We start from the raw sequence: 7,790 nt of genomic DNA, 5'->3' as shown, positions 1-7,790 counted from the left end.
TGCAATTTTTCTTTAACAAAATCTATATACCCTGGAACGTCAGCCCAACACTTTAGCATTCTAAGGGGTTTAGGCCCCCAATTTTCCTCATCAATAGTATAATAACATATACATTGTTAACAATACAAGTACAAAATAAATAAAGAGAGAATGAGAACATCGAAGGTTAGAGTTTTATAGAATATCAATAGCTTAACATTACACAAGGCTACAAGAGAATATATAGAAAACCTAATCGATTATTAAGTTAGTAATATAAAGGCCCAATAGCTTAAACCTAAAACTTTATTATCTAACATCACACGAGACAAGTTACAAATGTTGATAAGTTTATATATTAAAAATGATTCAATGTGATAAATAAATGACATATTAATAAATGTAACAATTTTTTTTTTTGAAAAGGCCAAAATGGAATTTATTAAAATCCCAATGAATCCTAACCAGCACAAGGAATGCTGGATTAGAAGTCGTAAAGTAGCAACATACAAAGGAAAAATACAAAGGAAAATAAAAGTTGTACCAAAGGCCTCACCCAGCATACGTAAAAAAAAAAAAAAAACCTGAACTAACGCCACAAGATGCCACAAAACAACTTCCACCACCTACATTCTGCTCGCACACAACCCCAAACAACAACGTCAAGAACCAACACAACAACCAACAACCTTTGAAAAACAACCGGTAACTATAACGATTGAAACAACAACAATCACCTTCGCCACAACAACAATCGATGACACTGTAACGAATCCACCTTTGCACCAACAACAACAACCAGCGCAACAACAAAATCCACCTGCACAGCAGCAACACCATCAATCCACATAGAGAAACCACCAGATAAACAGAGTAGTCGAACCAGATGAGAAGGTTCTGATCGAACCCAACTGTTGAAGACCCACCGGCACCTCCTCACACCACCAAAAATGTGGCTTACATCACCACCTCACACTATCATCACCTCCTCCACATAGATCTGGATCGGAAGGAAACAACCACCACACAAAAACACCAGACAACCTGTGTTTTTCTAACAGGCACAAACTCAGCACCCGCAAGGAAGAAAATCACAAAAACCCTGTAACACCCATACTAGAAATTACCTAGGATATCTAGTATGCTCGTTAAACTTGGCATTGGATACATTAAAATTACAATAATAAAAATTTCTTCTGAGCATATTATAAAACAACTTGTCTATACATTTCAAATAGTACCACTGACGTGTACAACATACATGCAATGACAAGTAAACATAATTGTCCAGCTTCTTTTGCTACTTCATCACGAACTGCTCTGCTTGCGAACCACCTGTGTATCTGAAATAAAATAAAAGGGATTGGGATGAGACGGAATGTCTCAGTGAGTTCCACCTATCCTAGGCTGTAGGCAATCTCAGGGAATCTAGGATTGCCATCTGTCTCTAAACTCAACCCATTTTGGGGTTATACAGTTGTGTCATGCATAACTGAGCGATCGAGGGATAACTAGGATCGCTATCTGAAATACTATTATAATTCTGATACTAATACTAAAATCATAGCCATAATTATAATCTTAATGTCTGTCATATTATGTTAGAAATGTTAGCGTTGAACAAACAATATTATCTGAGTTGATTTTACGGAATAAACCCAGGTGGAGTAACCCCGGAATTTATTCCACTCTGACCGGTAATAATTTCCAACTGGCGGGAACCCAACTGACGGGGATACCGGACTCCTCTGATTATCGTGGGGTCATCCTCACGGATAGTTCCCGTTCCAACTGGCGGGAACCTTTCGTATCCAACTGGCGGGATAGCGAAAGCCACGGCTTAAACATGTTTTAATACTATAAACTGACTGATCTCTGATAACTGAAATAACCCTCAACTCCTCTACTAACGGGGAGTTAGAGAGACATTTTATCTTAACTGATTTCCTTATAATAATATTTCTAAACCTGTTAATAAAGACGTAGTAATTTCGTCTTTATCCTGAAATAATAATAGGATGCTCATAGCTATGTCATAATAAATTTTCTCGGGTTTGTGACCTACCCATCACTGATATTCATAGCTTATTTATTCTAAACATTTTCTTGCTTTCTCAAACATAGGCATTATGGTAGGATATAAATTGGAGAATTCCAAAACATGTTCGGCTACATATCCGGAGAAATGAGAATTTAAATCCTTAGCTGAACAATGACCATTCATTTTCTTAGAAGTTTCATTTACATTATCTAAGGATTGAATTAAAGTCATAAAAATCCAATAATCTCAACTTCCGGAATTTTAGCCGAAATCATGTATTTATTCACAAATGCATTAAAACTTGTCTAACAATCTTTCCTCCAATTCCTACACTACCATAAGCATGTTTATTAATATAAGAGCTATTTTAGAATACACTAGCATAGGTATTTAATTTAAGTCATAACGTCACTAATTATGTTCTAATGCACAATATCATAAACCATCATTTTAGTGGCATAATATAACTACCCAAAGGGAAGTTTTTCTATCTAAAGGAACTCACCTCATCCTATTCTGAATCCTTGCACAAATAAGCATCAGCCATTGCTCTTCACTTCTGCCTTTATTTCAATTCTCCAAAGAAAAACCAAAGTTGCACTAGCTTAAACATCAACAACTTAATCTTTGGTTCAGCACAAGTCCTACATCAGTCCCCATACTTCAAAGTAGTCTCTAGACTTCAATAATGGGTCAAAATTCGTGAAACTGGTACCGAAACGTCGGAAATTTTGTTAGCTATCCATAGCATTAAAAATCACTTGATTCCAAGTTATAGAGAGAAAGTTATTACCATTTTAGTGGAGCCCTGTCCCAAAATCCGTAGCAATTTTCCAGCAGAAATTCACAACTTCAAACGCACTTTCTGAGTTCGTCACTAATCCAAATCACACGAAATTTATATCTGATTTGAAGGGAAATAAGTGTAGAATCCGAAACTTCAACAATTACTTGATTCCAGATTACACAGAAAGAGATATGATGAATATACTACCAATATGCCATACGGATTTTTACCCAATTTTCATAAGGTTCAAGTACAATCACCTTTAACAACAATACACCATTTTGATCACCAACTCATCTTTCTTACATCAACAGCAAACCATCAACAATGATCTTCAACAACAATTCTCTAATTATCTCATTTCATGAACCAAGCTACTATACCATGAAAATTTATCATAGAAATTCAAACTTTCTCACATAATTCACATACCCATTAAACTTAATCAACAGTTCAATCTATAACAATTCAAATTCAAGTTTTAATTTAAGATTCTCACCTTGTATCAACTTTTGCATCAAACCCCTAACTCCTTTATTCTTGTATCTTGCTCCTAACCATCTTCATAACCCACCATGAGTACACACCAAGTCCAAAATTAGAATCAAATTCCCAAAAGCTTGATTTTGGAACACTTCTCTAAAGAGAGATGGAGGGAAGGTTTTAATTAAGATGGAGAAGGGAAATTTTTGGTGCTTATAAGCTAACCAAAGTGGTCTAAGGATCCCATGCGTGTAATTTGTGTGTTGATTACATGAAGAAATTGAAGAAAAGGGGAGATAAGCATGAAGAGAGGTGAGGGGCGGTTGGGAGAAGAAAGAGAAGGGTGGAAAAAAATCTGATTTTGGTAGGAAGAGAAATGAGATGAGTGGAGAAAATGAAGAAATTTTGTATGGTTATCCTTTAATAGCCCTTAGATTGTAATGACCAAAATACTCTTTTCTACACTCTTCCTCAACTAAAATATCCGATAAAATGTCGTGAAAGTTTTAAGCGGAATATTACATTCACCGTGATCCGTTGGAATAATTTGATTCGGTCCAGAAAGTCTTATGCGAAATTACCATTTTGCCGTTCTCTAAAAAAACAAAGATCAAATAATTGATACTGAATTTTTATATGCAGGGTATTACAAACCCCAATACAACACAACCCACAAGCTCCTCATCATCTTCATTGCCACACCCTCGAACTCACCGCCACACAAGAAAGAGATAGTGAACATTTTGCCTCTCAACTCAACACTAAACACCACCACTTGTGATAACCATCACCAACAACCACCAAAATCACCATCAACTCAATAAACCATGACCCTAGATCTGAAGATCACCACACGCAGACTGCATCACCACCACTTGGACATCACCCAAGACAGCATCACCACTCCCTGCATCACCGCCATTCGAAACTTCACCAAAAATCAATAGCACACAAATAGCACCACCACTCAGACATCACCAACCGAAACTTCTCCCTTGGTCACCAATTCAAAAAACAATGCAGATCCAGATACGAATTCAGATCCGGATTCACATCCACCACCACAAACCACCACTAACACCTCCACGAAAACCACCACCACCACCCACAAAACCTCCCCGAAAGCCACCAAGAATAGCAAACCATCACCCCCAAAAACCAGCCACCATGAACAAACTATGAAAACCCACCGCGATTTGTGTTGCTAAAACCTTTCAAAGTCACCGGCGACGACGCCACCACCCACCATAGCAAGCCCGAACCAGAACAATGTTTGATCTAGACGATGAATTACTGAATAGGATAATGGACGTCGGAGGTGAGGTGATGCGGAGGCCGCGTCTCGTCGCACCACCACCAATTGGATCTACATCATGATGAATTGTGGTTAGGTTTGAGTGAAAGGAGAAACGGCGGTGTGGTTTTTCAAAATACAAACGGAGGTGAATGTCAAGGAGCTATAAATTATAAATTAATGCTAAATAACATACACATTAATAAATGTAATAAAATTAAGTATTATTTGAGAAATATTGTTTCAAGTGTGAAGTATAACACGTCATATATCAGACAATTTGATATTGATAATATAAGTTTTATCTCATATTAATGAGAGGGAATATGGCCTTTTCATAAAAAAAAAAAAAAAGAGAGAGGGAATATGCTATAAGTAAATTATTGAGAGACGGATTTTTCCATTGCACAATAGTACAAATTTTGTCACTATTGAAATCTGGGACGAAATTTGCTACAAAATAACTTAATCGCAACTTGCTCTCCGCAGTTTGTTCGGAAGGGAATCAGGGGCAAAATATAATTTGTTTAAACTCAACTAGTCTAAATACCCGGCGTTGCCCGGGTTAATTATTATAAGCAAATTTTTGTGTTCGGGCAAACATAAATATATTAGGTTGAAATAATTTAAATTCATAAATAAAATTCATTAAACAACATAACATATTAATGGTTAAAATCCTTTAACCAACAAATATTGACTTTAGTTTCGCACCTAAATAAGCTATCAAATATTTGGCTTATAATGGTAGAAAATAATATTCATAGTCTGCATCATAAATAAAATAATATGTTAAAAGGTATAATAATTTGCCATAAAATAAAATTTTAAAGACGTATGAAAATAAAGAAGTATGAGAATATTTGGTTTAAAGTTATTGGATTTCAGGAATATTAACATTAATTATTGTAAAAGAAAAAGTCTACAGAAACAATAGATATATACAAATGATGACAAAACATGATAGGAATGAAAAGCGGGCAACAATATTAGAGATTACTGCATTTTAAAGGGAATTTGTTAGGTTAAATTGATGCACTGCATTTTAGATGGAATTTGTTAGGTTAAATTGCTGCTAACCTAATACAACATTTTAGAGGGAAATTATTAGGTTAAGTTGTTGCAAACCTAATAAAATTAAAAAAAAAAGGCAAGAGGATATAAATGAAATTGGTGCGATGCATTTTTTTAGATGGAATTTGTTTGGTTAAATAATTGCAAACCTATTAAAGCAAATGAGTGGAAAAAAATTAGGTTAAATTGCTGCAGACCTAACAAAATTAATAAATAACTAGTCTAAATACCCGGCGTTGCCCGGGTTAATTATTATAAGCAAATTTTTGTGTTCGGGCAAACATAAATATATTAGGTTGAAATAATTTAAAATCATAAATAAAATTCATTAAACAACATAACATATTAATGGTTAAAATCCTTTAACCAACAAATATTGACTTTAGTTTCGCACCTAAATAAGCTATCAATACTTGACTTATAGTGGTAGAAAATAGGCCAAATACCTCCCCGGGTCCTTTAAGTTTCATGTTTGTTTCAGATAGATCCTTTAAGTTTATAAGGTTTAGATAGGTCCTTTAAGTTTCGAGTTTGTTTCGGATAGGTCCTTTAAGTTTCTAAGGTTTCAGATAGGTCCTTTAAGTTTCGAGTTTTTTTTTCCAGATAGGTCCTTTCTATCAACCTTCGTTAAGCCAAAGTTAATCTGTCCGTTAAGCCAAAGTTGATCTGGTTGGGGAAAAATTGATGCCAAGCGTCAGAGAGAACCACCTCACCCACTTAACGGACATATCACTTTTGGCTTAACGGACAGAACAACTTTGACTTAAAGGAGGTTGACAGAAAGGACCTATCCGAAACAAACTCGAAACTTAAAGGACCTATCTGAAACCTTAGAAACTTAAAGGACCTATCTAAAATAAACGTGAAACTTAAAGGACCCACAAATGTATTTGGCCTAGAAAATAATATTCATAGTCTGCATCATAAATAAAATAATATGTTAAAAGGTATAATACTTTGCCATAAAATAAAATTTTAAAGACGTATGAAAATAAAGAAGTATGAGAATATTTGGTTTAAAGTTATTGGACTTCAGGAATATTAACATTAATTATTGTAAAAAAAAAAGTATACAGAAACAATAGATATATACAAACGATGACAAAACATGATAGGAATGAAAAGCGAACATAAATATTAGGGATTACTGCATTTTAGAGGGAATTTGTTAGGTTAAATTGATGCGCTGCATTTTAGATGAAATTTGTTAGGTTAAATTGCTGCTAACCTAATACAACATTTTAGAGGGAAATTATTAAGTTAAGTTGTTGCAGACCTAATAAAATTAAAAAAAAAGGCAAGAGGATATGAATGAAATTGGTGCGATGCATTTTTTTAGATGGAATTTGTTAGATTAAATAATTGCAAACCTGATAAAGCAAATGAGCGGAAAAAATTAGGTTAAATTGCTGCAGACCTAACAAAATTAATAAATAAGGAAAAATTAGGTTAAATTGCTGCAGACGTAACAAAATTAATAAATAAGGATAAGTGTAGAAAAAAAAGGCAAGAGGATAGAATGAAATTGGTGCGATGCATTTTTTTAGATGAAATTTGTTAGGTTAAATAATTGCAAACCTAATAAAGCAAATGAGCGGGAAAAAATTAGGTTAAATTGCTACAGACGTAACAAAATTAATAAATAAGGATAAGGAAAAATAAGGTTAAATTGCTGCAGACGTAACAAAATTAATAAATAAGGATAAGTGTAGAAAAAAAGGCAAGAGGATAGAATGAAATTGGTGCGATGCATTTTTTTAGATGAAATTTGCTAGGTTAAATAATTGCAAACCTAATAAAGCAAATGAGCGGGAAAAAATTAGGTTAAATTGATACAGACCTAACAAATTAAGAAATAATAAGGAAAAATTAGGTTAAATTGCTGCAGATGTAACAAAGTTAATAAATAAGGATAAGTGTAGAAAAAAAAGGCAAGAGGATAGAATGAAATTGGTGCGATTCATTTTTTTAGATGGAATTTGTTAGGTTAAATAATTGCAAACCTAATAAAGCAAATGAGCGGAAGAAAATTAGGTTAAATTGTTGCAGACGTAACAAAATTAATAAATAATAAGGAAAAATTAGGTTAAATTGCTGCAGATGTAACAAAGTTAATAAATAAGGATAAGTGT

General features: G+C 34.0%; 1 long non-coding RNA gene across 1 annotated transcript; it reads right to left on the bottom strand.

Annotated features, from left to right (window-relative positions):
* Nucleotides 1-1,114: 1,114 nt before the first annotated feature.
* Nucleotides 1,115-3,655, bottom strand: LOC146913065 (uncharacterized). The gene is made up of 4 exons (XR_015013256.1): nt 3,307-3,655; nt 2,814-2,897; nt 2,526-2,728; nt 1,115-1,322 (listed from the first exon to the last, which is right to left on the bottom strand). It is a non-coding gene; the product is annotated as an uncharacterized LOC146913065 (long non-coding RNA).
* Between the last annotated feature and the right edge of the window lie 4,135 nt (nt 3,656-7,790).

The sequence above is a fragment of the Medicago sativa genome, chromosome 6 (assembly GCF_051527215.1).
Source record: "Medicago sativa cultivar Bolivia chromosome 6, Bolivia_mono, whole genome shotgun sequence".
Classification (NCBI taxonomy): Eukaryota; Viridiplantae; Streptophyta; class Magnoliopsida; order Fabales; family Fabaceae; genus Medicago; species Medicago sativa.
The sequence above is the reverse complement of the archived record's forward strand: the minus strand, read 5'-3'. Positions and strand labels throughout refer to the sequence as shown.